This window comes from Triplophysa rosa, linkage group LG13 (assembly GCF_024868665.1).
Source record: "Triplophysa rosa linkage group LG13, Trosa_1v2, whole genome shotgun sequence".
NCBI classification, from domain to species: Eukaryota; Metazoa; Chordata; class Actinopteri; order Cypriniformes; family Nemacheilidae; genus Triplophysa; species Triplophysa rosa.
The window spans coordinates 15,685,912-15,701,093 of record NC_079902.1 but is presented as its reverse complement, the minus strand read 5'-3'; the positions used below and the strand labels follow the sequence as shown (position 1 = coordinate 15,701,093).

Below are 15,182 nucleotides of genomic sequence, written 5' to 3'. Positions count from 1 at the left end.
GCGACCACGCTCAGGTGCGGTTCACTTACTGCATGACGTAAATTATGCGACTGTCAATTCCTCCCTGAGATTCAGCTGTCATCGTAAAAAACATCTGATAAAACGTCTACTAACTTACTCTTAACTGCTATCTTGCTGTCAGATCAAACGCCTTTAACATCGTTGCTATTTACTGTTAGCTAGCATGCACTCAAACGTGCAGTGCAATGCGAGCATGAAATGCTTGCTTTATTATGGCTTAGACCACGCAAATAATAATGCAAATGAATAAAATAAGCTAAGACGACACGAGTATACTATATACAAGCAGCACACTGGTTCCAGATAAACAATGAGGCCTCCGTTACACAGCTAATATTACAACAACATATCTTGGTTCTAACAAACAGAAAAACCTATGTTACTCACATACTGATCCGAATCAATGCATCCTCCTCGGGGTAATTTTTAGACAATCTTTCTCTCCAACGTCACTCTGCTGGAAAGTATCTCCATAGACATCTGTATATATGAGTATCTCTGCTAAAAGCCTTAGTACCGCGGGTCCTAACACGCGTCTCTGCTGGAAAGTCTTTATAATATTAACACAGGTCCAACTCCTGCTTGACTTTTATCCTATTTTTTATACTTAAAATCCAAAGAACCTTATTTTTATGTAATAAATAAGACATTGCTCTTTCTACAGTCTTTCTAGTGCCTGCATGATCTCATCCCTGCTTCAACATGAGAAGACACGCTGTTCTGTGGTGGCCACCATCATGCTTGGACTTAGAGATTGGTTGCAGTTCTCAAACTCGCCTCTATAAATCCCACTCTAGACCTTTAACTAAAACCTAGTCCTGGTTTAAACTAATCCCTGTCCGCGAAACTGCCCCTTAATGTAGCATAGTACAAACGAATCATTTCATATAAAAAGACATGCAGGAGATGATAATGATATGCTTTCACCGTGCAATTGTGCTAAAACACTACGGCCAGAATTCTGCCATTACGATCCATAAAGAGCTGAAGAAATGCAATCCCACACCCTAGATCCAACATTTAAGTACAACATTTTCTAGCACTTTACCACTTGAATGGTTACAGCTGCCATCTCTTTAAACACTGCTCTCAGCTTTGATCTCCTTTCTGTTTCAACTCGTGCTAACTGCTCACCGTGAGGCCTTTAAAAATGCACACGGATATACAGACCCAGATAGCAGCGTATCTGTCTTTGAATAAACAGAGGTATGCTGTTCACAGCGAGCGCTGGCAAATTACAGGATTATGTTACTCCAGCACACTTCAAACAATGTTAGCCTTATAAAGTCACACATATTTACCATAAATGTCCAAATCCATTTTTAGTCACCCTGAAACTTAAAAGTGATGTCACACCGAATTAGCCTTTGAGTAACAGGTACAGTAAGGGAAAAGTTCAGGGCAGACAGCAGGAAAGAAGAATGACAGGAGGCCATATTGAAATGATGTTAATAAGAATAAGGACTACCACTACTGACCAATTATTAAAGACAGCTGGTGAGTAGCAGTTCAGTTCTAGTGTAGTTGTCTTACTGCAAGTCAAATTTCACCCGCACGTCTGCTCTATGTAGAACTATAGGAGCAAAGGTGTAATGATATTTGACAGAAGGGGCCTTAGTGAACTAAAGCGGCACAGCAACATCAAACCCAGTCAAAACAGGAGGAGTCTTTAAACGCACTCGTCCAGCTCCGGCAAACTCTTACAGTGGTTCACATGGACACTTCAAGGGGCTTGAAAGAGAGTTTATGTAGAAATAGAAAAAAAAGAATCAGTAATAGAATACAGTGCAATTTTTGCCACACTCCCACTGTTAACTAAATAACTATGACTTTGTCCTCAATAAATTCCTAATTACTGCTTATTAATAGTTAGTCATATATATATATATATATATATATATATACAGTATCTCACAAAAGTGAGTTCATCCCTCACATTTTTGTAAATATTTTATCTTATCTTTTCATGTGACAACACTGAAGAAATGACACTTTGCTACAATGTAAAGTAGTGAGTGCACAGCTTGTATAACAGTGTAAATTTGCCAGTCCCCTCTAAATAACTCATCACACAGCCATTCGTGTCTAAACCGCTGGCAACAAAAGTGAGTACACCCCTAAGTGAAAATGTCCAAATTGGGCCCAAAGTGTCAATATTTTGTGTGGCCACCATTATATTCCAGCACTGCCTTAACCCTCTTGGGCATGAAGTTCACCAGAGCTTCACAGGTTGCCACTGGAGTCCTCTTCCACTCCTCCATGACGACATCACGGATCTGGTGGATGTTAGAGACCTTGCGCTCCTCCACCTTCCGTTTTTTTGGATGCCCCACAGATGCTCAATAGGGTTTAGGTCTGGAGACATGCTAGGCCACTCCATCACCTTTACCCTCAGCTTCTTTTGGGGTCTTTATCATGTTGGAATACTGCCCTGCAGCCCAGTCTCCGAAAGGAGGGGATCAAGCTCTGCTTCAGTATGTCACAGTATATGTTGGCATTCATGGTTCCCTCAATGAACTGTAACTCCCCAGTGCCGACAGCACTCATGCAGTCCCAGACCATGACACTCCCACCATGCTTGACAGTAGGCAAGACTCACTTGTCTTTGTACTCCTCACCTGGTTGCCGCCACACAAGCTTGACAACATCTGAACCTAATAAGTTTATCTTGGTCTCATCAGACCACAGGGCATGGTTCCGGTAATTAATGTCCTTAGTCTGCTTGTCTTCAGCAAACTGTTTGCAGGCTTTCTTGTGCATCATCTTTAGTAGAGGCTTCCTTCTGGGACGACAGCCATGCAGACCAATTTGATGCAGTGTGCGGCGTATGCACTGACAGGCTGACCCCCCACCCCTTCAACCTCTGCAGCAATGCTGGCTGCACTCATATGTCTATTTCCCAAAGACAACCTCTGGATATGATGCTGAGCACGTGCACTCAACTTCTTTGGTCGACCATGGCGAGGCCTGTTCTGAGTGGAACCTGTCCTGTTAAACCGCTGTATGGTCTTGGCCACCATTCTACAGCTCAGTTTCAGGGTCTTGGCAATCTTCTTATAGCCTAGGCCATCTTAATGTAGAGCAACAATTCTTTTTTTCAGATCCACAGACAGTTCTTTGCCATGAGGTGCCATGTTGAACTTCCAGTGACCAGTATGAGAGAGTTAGATCGATAACACCAAATTTAAAACACCTGATTCACACAAATTTAATTCACACCTCAGACCTTGTAACACTAACAATTCACATGACACCAGGGAGGGAAAATGTCTAACTGGGCCCAATTTGGACATTTTCACTTAGGGGGTGTACTCACTTTTGTTGCCAGAGGTTTAGACATGAATGGCTATGTGATGAGTTATTTTGAGGGGACAGCAAAGTTAATAGTTAATAACAGTTAAAGTTAATAACAATAAAATTTGTTTCAGATCATCTCAATTTACTATTTATATTTAAATTTAGGTCTAAATATTATGTTTCACTTAATTATGTAAAATAAAGACAACATTTCTATCAAATTTCAAATAAAAATAGTTTCAATTCAGATTTATTTGCAGAAAATGAAAGTAGACAAACTGCTCAAAATAACCAAAAAGATGCATTCGAATCATTCAAACAAAATTAATTAATTAATTAAAATAAAATGAACTTTAACAATACAATACATGTGTATTTAAGAAAAGTTTTAGTTGGTTTGTAAACTGTATAAAAACAACTTCAAAAAATGTTTTTTTACAGTTTAAAAAATGTATAAACCTTAAATGTATTTATTTTCATTTCATTAATTATTTTTATTTATTTTATTTTTAAGTGATAATTCTTAACATCTTACAGTATAGCTCAAACTAAAAAAAAGCTTTAAATCTGTGCGAGCAGCCAGTTTTCATTTTCATGAGCTAAGTAATTTCACACAGCGTTTGAGATTCAACCAGGTTAGGTGTGTGTTAAGAACTCCCACCTTACCTCCTGCCCACAATCATGAGCTCCTACTGGGACTTCAAACACTTTCTACCCCCCTTGCTGATCTGTTTGAAAATTCAGACACCTGGGCACACGGTTAACATTCCAATCCAAGGCCAACCTGCCATATTGCATATTGCAGATATCCACACATATTAAGAACTTGCATCTGCTTTCCGTTCTCCAATGGTTGATATTACACTTTCAAAGTAGGCCATCACTATAAGACAGAACAGACGTTCCTGACTCCCAATTTCCGAAAGACGGGGGGAATGAGACCCGGTCGACCTCTCCCTGTTGCTGGCGCCTGAGGTCTCCATCATGTCACAAGCAGTTTAAACAGATGTCCGTGCTGACTGTTCCCTGTTCATCTTCAAATCCCAACCCAAATTAGCCATGTGACCCTTTCCAGACTTGAGTCATATGATTTATGTTTATCCTACATGACATCGAGCTAATTCAGTATTCATCCAAACTGTCTACTCTGACATGTGTCTCTTTCCTTAAGTTTTTTGTGTGAAGGTTTTCCGCCCGCAAACCTTCACGAGAAACTGAGGAGAGCCTCTATATAATGGTTTGTCTGCTCTCATGTAAAGGCGGGATAACATGCTATGTCAGGCATTCTGACTTATTTACACTGTTGAACGTGCTGGCTTCTCATGCTTAACATGGTCAACTTGTTAAAAAACGAATTGGACGTATGAAGTAGTATTTCTGTGCTTGATACACTCCTTGATAAACTCAAACTTGTTTCAGAAAGTTTTTATAAGTCTGGATCCCTGTTTCGTAACAGGGATCCTATTCCTTTTTTGGGCAATTCTCCTGGAAAAGCACGCCCGCTTATCAAGATTGGCTGCGCTGCGTCAAGATTGGCTGCGCTGTGGGCCTTCCTCGTTACTCTTGCAATAATGAGAGAAGTTTGAGGTGTGTTTGTTTGTTCACGGCATTTCAGTGATGGTTGTTATGTAAACGGTGGATATAACTCTGAATTTGGAGATCGTTTGTAACTGATAGATGGCGCGGTCCCAGTGCTAAAACATGCCGGACATGAACTGCACGCGGTAAGTCAAACTAAGTCATGTGTCTGTGTTTTGTTGGCAATCGGCGCGTACGTGCATAATGTAAACAACATGCGATGATGTGTTGTGTGCTCGTGCTGTAGTTCCGTCCCCCCCTGCCTGCCTCCTGCAGCTTGTCTTTTTCCGGAAATAATCAGTTTATTTAGTTCAGCAGTATCTCTCTTCTTGGCAGAAACTGTGTGTGTTATCCCATCTTTAATGTGTTTTCCAGCTAACAAAAAAAAAGAATAGAGGAAAACAGACACCTTGATTTCTCCTCATTACAGTCAAGGACGAAGTTTGAGATGCTACAAAATGTCTGCAGGCATTTCCCTACACATTAATAACTAAATCCTGTCATGCAAACTATATACAGCACAACCAAATTAGGTGTCAAGATGTAGCCCGAGTCACTCACTGTAACACTGTACTACAGAATAATTACTGATTTGTGTGACATCATGCAAGTACTTTACAACTGATGAGATTATTTTAATGCACTATTCCATGATCACTGCTGGATTTATTCTGCACATACGGTGCAGTAGTCTCCTAAAGCCATTTCTCTTCACTATCCTCTGATAATGTGATCAGCAGTCACATCAAAATTCACTCCTGTCTTATTAAAATGCCCTTGGTAATACATGCAACTATTGTAAATACATTCGGCACACCAAAGATATAAAAAAAATGTATTAATTAAAAGACTTTCACATGGCAATTTTTGATATTTTTGGAGGTTTGGTGTGCTGACTTTATATACAATTCTTTTTTTTTTTTGTCGAGCACCCACTTGAGGTTGATGTGCATGCCTTTGTCTTCTTAATGCATGCAACTATGCAACCGATTATTTAAGTCATTAAATTATAAATTTACAATGAAAATGTAACTGCAAACACTACAATATTTGCAAACCAAGTCAATATTTTCTTTAGTTTTCAAACATATTAGATGTAAAGGACTTCTGCCATAGCAACAAAATGGCTATAACAAACCCTAACAGTATCTAACATTCCCTTTAGACAGGAAAGCCATGCAAGCTGATTACCTCAAATGTCTTGAAATCTATGTAATATTACACACACCAAGATCAAGCAGTACATCTCGCACTAATGAAAATAGTTCACAGTTCTGCGTAGGAACATCTCCACCCCGCGCTGTAAGCAGGGCTGAATTAGTCAAAGCTTTCCTGCCTCATTTCTCCTGGCATTGCAATATGTTTGGCACTATAAGGTATGTTCTGCAGGAAAAAATCCAATAGCGATGCAATTGTGAGCTAATAGGAATGAACACAACCGCGGTCTCAGTCCAGTCCACTTTAGATTACGCAGTTCAAGTGCAGTAATTACAAACATTTGGCTCGGTAGCAGCTGCTGTCTGCTCCCTCAGGTAAAAGAATAATTCGCTTCCATGTTGCGGTGTGCAGACGTCTGTCTCACACGTACATGCGCTCGCTTCATAACTCACAATTCCCATACGACACACTGAATATATCCTTGTTGTACCAATCAGACTGTGTTAATGTAAGGCACTGTAACCAACAGGGACCAACAGCGAGTACAACATTGATTTCTAACCAACGGCTGAAACTTCAAAAATTATTGAAAAAAATATTTTTATGTAATGGATTATTTATTTAATGGATTATTGTCATTATTCTGTACTTTGATATCATTACTTCAAAATAGAAACATTGTTTTTTCACTTTTTTTAAGCAGTAAACTAGACAAAAGTGCTGCGAAACCCCACAGTAGAGCATCTGAATGTCGGCTAACAAATGAGCGTCGGCTTCCGACAACCTAAAGAAATCAAATTCTGTGCACAACAGGACAACACCGCAAATGCTTGCTTATACAGACGAGCGAGACGCTGAGCACAAGGCATCTATTTAAACAGCACAATCTTCCTCATGTCAATCCAGTTTAAGCTATTACAGTGTGTCGTGGGGAGTGTATCATCATTGCTCCCCAGCAGCTGCAGTCCAACAGTGAAGATCATTGTAGATCTCTTCAACACTCATCCTCATCTCGACTCCCTGTCTCTCACAGTTTGACACTCCCTTTCCTCCCCTTACTTGCCTTTCCGTTCTTCTCCTGCTTTCCATTTAGAAGGTCAGACTAATGGCACATTACTGTTGATATTAGGGACAGGTCATGATGGCTGTAAAACATGCTATATTGCTATAAAACTGATAGTTAAGTGAAGTAATAAATACACACATATTTGCACTTAAATCTACTAATTTCAATTTAAAGGTCCAGTGTGTAATTTTAGGGATGATCTATTGCTAGAAATGCATTATAATATACATTTTTATTACCTTAGAATGAGCTATTTCTATCTACATACACCACGGGTCCCCTTGCATGTAATTCGCCATGTTCTATCAGCCGTCTTAGTGTTTCGAAAGGGAGGGGTGGAGTGAGCGGTTGGTTGCAATTCGCAACCTTGCCGCTAGATTTCACTGACTGGACCTTCAAATGATTATTTAAAAATGAATAAGAGATCATTCCAAATTTTTATTTAATCAGCATTTCTTTTTGTGGCCATTTCAGTCCAGTGTCTGTTGAATTTCAACAAAATCAAACCTCAGGAGTGACAAAGTCATTCAACAGACATCTGAATGATTGACAGCATGACAAGATACATGAAAACTGTGATAAAAACCAGAGGTTATCTCATTTTTAAACTTCCTAAATACGTACGAACATTACTGTTATAATGCTTAACACCATGTCTTAACCAAACGCGACGCCGCGATAAAAGGTATCTTTTCCATGTTAATCAGAGGTTTTGTCCTAACTAGCAGCTGACAGCTCCGCCCACACAACGATCTCATTCGATGTAAGTTCTGCACCTCATGAATATTAATCACAAAACATGGGTGATGACAGGCTATATACATTTCATTACATACGTTTAGATTGTGAAATTATAGCATAGTGTCCGGTGAGGCATCACTGAAGTCATGAGAACAGGACGCATCTCTCTGCATGTGCACTCTTCAGCTGCAGCGTGAGAGGGTGCGTGGACAGAGAAAAACTGTTCTGATTGGCTGTGTTTTGTGATTGTCGCGTCCCGCCCTTTTTTCGCGTTCGGTATGGACAAACAAATCGCAGGAATCGCATCGCGTTTGGTTAGGATGCGGTGTTAACGTGAATATGAACTTGTTTTCTTTGCAGTATTGGAGCATCATCTTTTATGTTATTTGTTCAGCTTTCATTTTCTGCAGATAAATGCAATTGGAAACAATATTTTTATTTGAAATTTCATAGAAATATTGTTAAATTGAAAAAAAATATGTCACCTAAACACATACCTATAAAATAGTAAATTGAGAAAAACTAAAAATAATTTAGAAATGGTCTCTTAGCGTTTTTTCTGTGACTCTAAACATGTCTTTATTGTATTGTATGTATGTTTGTGTGTGATTAACGCTACAGAGAGACCACATGCATTTCTGTGTATATGTCTGTCTGGCCCCTAGAAATGAAAATGGACATCAAGCACTTCTCTGAAATAACAACAAATCGCCCTCTCATTCTCTCTCTCTGGAAGATGGCACTGGCGCTTAAAGAGCCAGAGGACGTTCAGCTGCTTACTCAAGTTACTTGAGATGTAGTCAGGGCTGAAGATGCATGAAAACGTTTGCAAACCACAGGGTGTCTTCAGCAATCTTCCAAAAGTAAAAAGCAGAAAAAAACTGATCTCAACCTCCATTTCAAAACACCACACCTTCTGCAAGACAGCATAGCGAATTTCCGAGGGAATTTCAAGTTGGATCTGTAAATTACAGTGAATCATTTAAAAAAAAAGAAATGAGAGAGTAAGGCAAAAGACAGCAGGCTTGCATCCAGGACAGGAGAGCGAGGGCATCAGGAAATGAAAGCGAGAGATTTTTAGTAAACGGCACTCTCTTATTCGCTCCAGCCCACGAGAACAGACCTCGCTCTATTACAGACGCTACTGTTCTCCAAGGAGCAGCCAGACACCAGATGACATCAGCCTGTTCCTAAAAATATCACAGTGTCTGCCCAGATACACGCTCATATTCATAATACACACACACGCACTCACACACAAACAACAAATCTACTTACCTCTGCGCCAGAGCTTCTCTTTCTATCACTGCTTTCGTTCAAGTTTTGGCTCTAATTATAAGATTCTAGTCTGATGAAGGTCTAAACTGCGCTCTTACGCTGCGGGGATAAGACTATTTGTGAGGCCAAAATTGTTCACTTGAAAGCTTCAATTAGGCAAGGGGAAGAAAAGCGGATGGAGCGGTCGGGGGCAGAGAGGGAAGTTGGCAGTCAGTGGAAAACACAACACTAAAATTGGCTATTAGACGCTGAACTTAATCCACTCCATATCAGAGCATGGCATCTGCCTCCAGCATAGAAATGCCCAGATTAGCAGTAGAGGATAATAAGCTCTTAACTGTATGCATGAGCTCCACCTTAGATGCATCCTGTAAACTTGCCATATAGTATAAGGAAGTGCTCAGAGAGTGGACATATTTTTTTTATGTATAAAAAAATCAACTTTCTTTTTCTACTCTGCAGAGAAACTGTCTACTTCATTTCAGCCGTCTGCTCTCTATAAAGGGAGACATGAAGATGTGAGCGGGCCGGGGTGCTGTGTAATTAACTATTAGAGATGCATTGTCCCGACAAGACCCGGGGTGAACTTCTGCCTGTTTGGATGGAGATGCGATTGATGCGGCACAGACTGGTTCGACCTGTCAATAATCGGCTGAGAACAGATGTCAACTTGCCTTCCCCGTAAAAATGTCGGCCCCCTGCTGCCATTATGAAAATATCACCGCACTTCCACAATATGGCCTGTTAGTTTCAGGGTCGGGCCGTAGGGTTGCTTTCGAGTCAGGGAGGAAGCGAAGCAATTTCCAGGAGCAGATATTTCCTCTTTTTGTGAGGTAAGGGGGACGCGTCTTTATTAGACTTGAGCTTTTGGGCTTATAGTGGTCCCCTTTAGGAAAAAACAAGCACAGAATGATACTACCTTTAAAGCTCACCCGGTGCCCGGCGCACTCATTTCACCCTTTCTCTGTTGGATTAAAAGCTCCTAATAACGCCTAATTATACAAACTCATTTCTTTTTCTCAATGCCTCTGCATTTCTATGGCTTTTTCACAACGCCGTAAACACCGTTTCGGGACTAAATTTAATAAGCAAGCCTAGTGAGGGCCTCTTTAATGGGATCCGAGCTGGTATGATAAGTCTCCATTTCATCACTCACTTTATTAATTAATTATATAAACTTAAAGCAATTTGCCTCCTTAATGGCTTATTTTAGGGGGAGATTTGTGGCCAATTAATTGATGTTGCTGCAGCACAAGTGCTGCTTTGTTTTGTGGCGTGCGGTGGAGAGAGAGGTAATCGTCTATGGGTGGGTGTCGGCTTTAGACACCCTTCAAAGTGTGCAAAAAATATCATATGAGGGTAAAAAGAAAAGAAAGATTGTCAATTACAGCGCCTATACCCATACACAGAGGGCTCATTTGTGTTAGTCTCTAGGAGCCAGAAAAGTACAAAAAATAAAATTAATTTGGAAAGAGATTTGAATATACCAAGCTCAATCCGTTGGCTGTTACAGTATAACTCCAAATACAACACTAAAGATTTGTTTGTGCTGAACCTCAAAGTGTGAAAACACTTAAGAATGCAAGATCCTAAATGCTTTTTTATTTGTTTGTTTGTGATTTAATTTCATTTTGGTAGACACGAGATGCTAAACAAATAATACAATATCGGTAGGATTAGTGTGCTAATTCTCTTCCACAGGGACGGAGTGCAATCTCTAAACTGGTCATGAGAAAAAAGTGAAAATATTAACAAGAGTGAAAGTAATATGCTGCTTTTTCTCCAACAAAAAACATTCCAGCACTCAAAAGGCTGTTTCACACTCCAACATTTTAAACTTTCTACATTTGGCTGCTAAAACTAAACTGTTGGGAAAACAGTCATTTTCACATCAACAAACAACAAAAGGGTTAACACAGTGATCCACTGAGACTGTGAAAACGTTTGTGTGCGGCAGCCTTGAGAGCCTTTGATGTCAAAGATGAACATAATTCTGTTTTTCATCAAATCCATTACAACTATACAAAGTCCTTACAGAAACAGTGAAGATGTTGATAAGTGTCATACGACTCTGTTATCGTCATTAGACAAATCCAATAAAGCCTTAATTCTGCGCAGACAGCTTTTACAAACACCACAGAAAAGATGAACCAAGATTATATTAAATCTTATTGATCCCACAACAGCAACCAGAAAATCTAGTTCAACTCAAGTGAACAGTAAGATGAATGGTTTCACGGACAGATGCAAACCTCATTGTAATGAAAGCAAAGAGTTCTTGGTGTCATGCCACGACAGAGAAAAATACATCAGTGCTTCAGAAGAGAGAAAAGTGCATGTAACATGAGCAGTCGTGGGTTTAGATATTTCTCCTTGACGATACGAGTGAAAGAGCTTTCATTAAGTAACATGTATCCTCCTCTTTCATCCCCGACTCATCTCCGCCAGCTACTCTTCTCTGTGTGACATATAGTGCTGGATAAATTAACACATTTCAGTTTACCCTTGTCATGATAATTCATCTCATTTTCCTTCCGCAAGCTCAAAGTGAACATTTTTGGAGTGTGGAAGATGTTTCTTATGAAAGCATGCCGTTAGCCTTTGATAAGGTGGGGTTCTTCATCAAACAATCATGATTACCTGTCAGCACAGGTCAGACAACGGTCTGAAGTCGAGAGGAATTTAAGGGAAGGTTATTACATTGCAAAAGTGGTTGTGGACCTCCCGGTGCTTAGCATCAATGTATCTGTACATTCAAAGAAGAGCATTAAAAAAACAATTCCTAAACATTACATTAACAAGTGTCTCATGTCAAAACTATTCATATATGATGCATGTTACATGTTCTGATCCGTTTTGACATGCAATATGTAACACATAATACTAAACATTAACTATTGCCTTAATATGAATAGTTTGCATCTCTGTTCAAAATGCCAAACAACAGCAAATTCTTAATACTACTTCCTCACTGTCGTCACTTTAGCTGTTTTGTTTTATTTTGCTTTCTCAGTCAGCTACTCAGTCACCCTCCAGAAAACAGCTGATGCTGCAAGGGAAATGGCTATGGATGGGAAAGTTAGAATTAACAGGATTTAAAGTTGGCGAAGAGGGACAAACGAGCGTGTGAATTAATGCAAACGCGCGGACGAGATGGTAAAAAGGGACGCTTGACTTAATCCCATTCACGGTATTCTCCAGTGCGGCTGGGGAACTCTAAATATGCTAATGAAGAGGAAGAGCTGACCCTAGGGTGGGGGGGTTATATGGTAGCCGTGGCCCCGGCGCTGTCTAGATAGTCCGGTAATCCCTCGCTGCTTTTGCAACCCAGGCCCTCGTGTAAACAGGGGCAGATCCTGTGACCAGCAACCCCATCCTCGTGTTTACCCCTCGACATGGGCGGTAGCCACTGGAATGCGGCCCCATTTTGCAGGGGCTTTTCTTTTGTAAAGTGAAAAATGAAGAGACTATCAATAGGCCAGCGGAGCGGAGGACGACCTCCCCATGGCAGCAGGTGCAAGGGATTGCCAATATTTGCACAGCGGCTTCTGTGACATTCTAACTGCAAAATAAAAGGGGGCAACTGTTTTTATTGTCGCCCTGATAAATCCTGAAGCGGTTACATTCCCCCGTTCCTGCTGATCCCAACAGCACCAAATCATTTTATGTGCACGACATATTTTGACAGCATTACAAAGTGTCAATTCACAGGTCAGCAGTGCACCTCCAAACACAGTTTCCTCTTTGTGTTCTTTACCCAGTGTTGGGACTACAACTAACTAAAATGTTCACAAGAGAAATGATGTCGCGCATTATTGCATTGGCAGACAAAAGCAGGATTGCATCAAGTGCAGGTTACTCAACTGATAAAAATGTCCTTTTAAAGAATAAATCTAGGGGCGGTTTTAAAGCGTTGTAACTAAAAAAAATAGAATGAATGATTAAATATATAATAATATAATATAATATAAAAATAATAAATATAGACTTTAATAATATAATATAGTATAATGTAGACTTTACAATAACACAATATGATATAGTACAGTACTATAGAATAGTGCGCAATATTCAATATATAATATAAAATAAAACATTAAATGTATATTTTAATAATTTAATATAATTATATTATATTATATTACTAATCTAAAATCTATATTAAATTGAATTAGTATAGATATTAATATAATATAATATAGTGTATGATGATATTATAAAATCAGATCATACCATCTATTGTACCGTATCATATCTTGCACATTGACTATTCCATAATTAACCTAGATAATTTGTAATATTTATGTTTAGACAAGTATTTCTTGACATTAATTTTAACAAACACAGTGAATGCCCAAGGAAAGAAATACCTCTCAAGAGGACAATGAAGATGTATCACTAATCTCTCAGTATCTCTCTCTGAAGGGCCAGAACGTTAAGAAGAGCTGAGGCTTCCTGTAAAGATGCCAGCGCATCGACTTTAGCTCAATCCACTTCCTGCTCTCATGTCTCACTCTACAAACCTCACTCCTGATTCATCCTCCAGCAGTTTCCCACCAGGCAAAACATTAAAACCAATAAGCCAGAGCACAGGGTTTCACTGCAAATATGAAATCAGTTTTTAAGACGTCTCGAAAACCGAACAATCACAATACGTGCCGAAGCCCGACAACCTGCCATTCTCGTCAGCGTCACGCTTGTCACAGTAGATTTGGCAAATATTTCTTGAAACAGCGAGGTCTCCGTGAGTCGTGTAGAGAGTAAATAAAATTGTCTGGATTTGCATTGTTATTCTGTGTTTTTACTTCCGTGTCAGGATTGAAAAGAGATTGAATGAATGAAAAAGTTGAAAAGAAAGCAAAGGACCTATGGAGTAGAAGTAGCTTATATAGAGTCTGGGAATGAATGCATACTGTATGTCTGCAATAATGGTAGGCTGGGAGTTGATAGACAGGCAGCTAATTGTGAGCAAACAAAGGCTTTCTTTCTCTCTCGCTATTTCTCCTCATCTCCTCGACTCAAGTCTATGGCTAGACGTAAGAAATGAACGCGTAATCCGTTTCGATGGAAAATCTATCAAGGGGCCCCGGCTGTGTATGAGGATTAATACGCTGATGGTGCATATCCGTCAGCAGGGCCGGTCTGTTGTTCCATCAATGGCTGCGCGGATAGCAATGAATACCATACCATACTGCACATAGCACACAATTGGTTTGGACGTCCGTGACAATACAGTGCGAACATGAATAAAATATCACGGGGCACCTAATTACATCAATCGAGAACGAGAGTCTCGCAATCTGCCTCGGCAAGCGGGGTCAGGGGCAGGCCAGAATCAACTGCAGCCCCTTATAGACTCCGAATGAATTAAAGCCATCTCTTCTATAGGTCAACTATGTGTGCACACAGATCTATTCAATAGAGGATATTCTCTTTGATCCGTCGCTCTATCCCTAATCTATACAGATATAAATATATAATGGATGTCGATAACTTTTCAGAAACAGTGTAGCAGAGGCATCAGAGCAGTTTAACCTGAGCCCTGCAGAGAGTCTATAAAAAAGAAAAAGTGGTCTTATATCCCTATATGCTTGCCCAGGTGGGAGAATAGCAGAGGTCAGGGGTCAGAACAAAATCTACAGGACACATCATAGAAGACACAATCCAATAAACTGCATTGGTCGGCTCCCCACAAACATGTTGCATCCATTCCCACTTTGACTGTTCCAGTGAGGGAGTGAAGTGGAAGAGGCTAGCGGTTTTGAAAAGCATGGTCAATGAGCTTTGGACTTGTCCTCGGGCAACACAAGCTCTCTTACCAGCAGAGGAGACCGTCGGACCTATTGCTCCATCCCACGCTGTCCGTCAAAACCTGGCTTGCTGAACTAGACAGTCAGTGCAGGAGATTGTTATTCCCCCTACATTCTCGTCGTCTCCCTACAGCAAAGCCCATCAGTGGACACTGACACTCTCTGGTCTCGCCTCAGGCTACAGAGGAAGAACAGCATTCTGGGATACGCAGGCCATCTCTCTCCTGACATTG

The 15,182-nt window shown here is 40.2% G+C and overlaps 1 protein-coding gene across 8 annotated transcripts in view; it reads right to left on the bottom strand.

Moving 5' to 3' along the window:
• Positions 1-15,182, bottom strand: part of diaph2 (diaphanous-related formin 2) — a 419,173-nt gene that overhangs the window by 206,185 nt on the left and 197,806 nt on the right. The window lies entirely within an intron of this gene.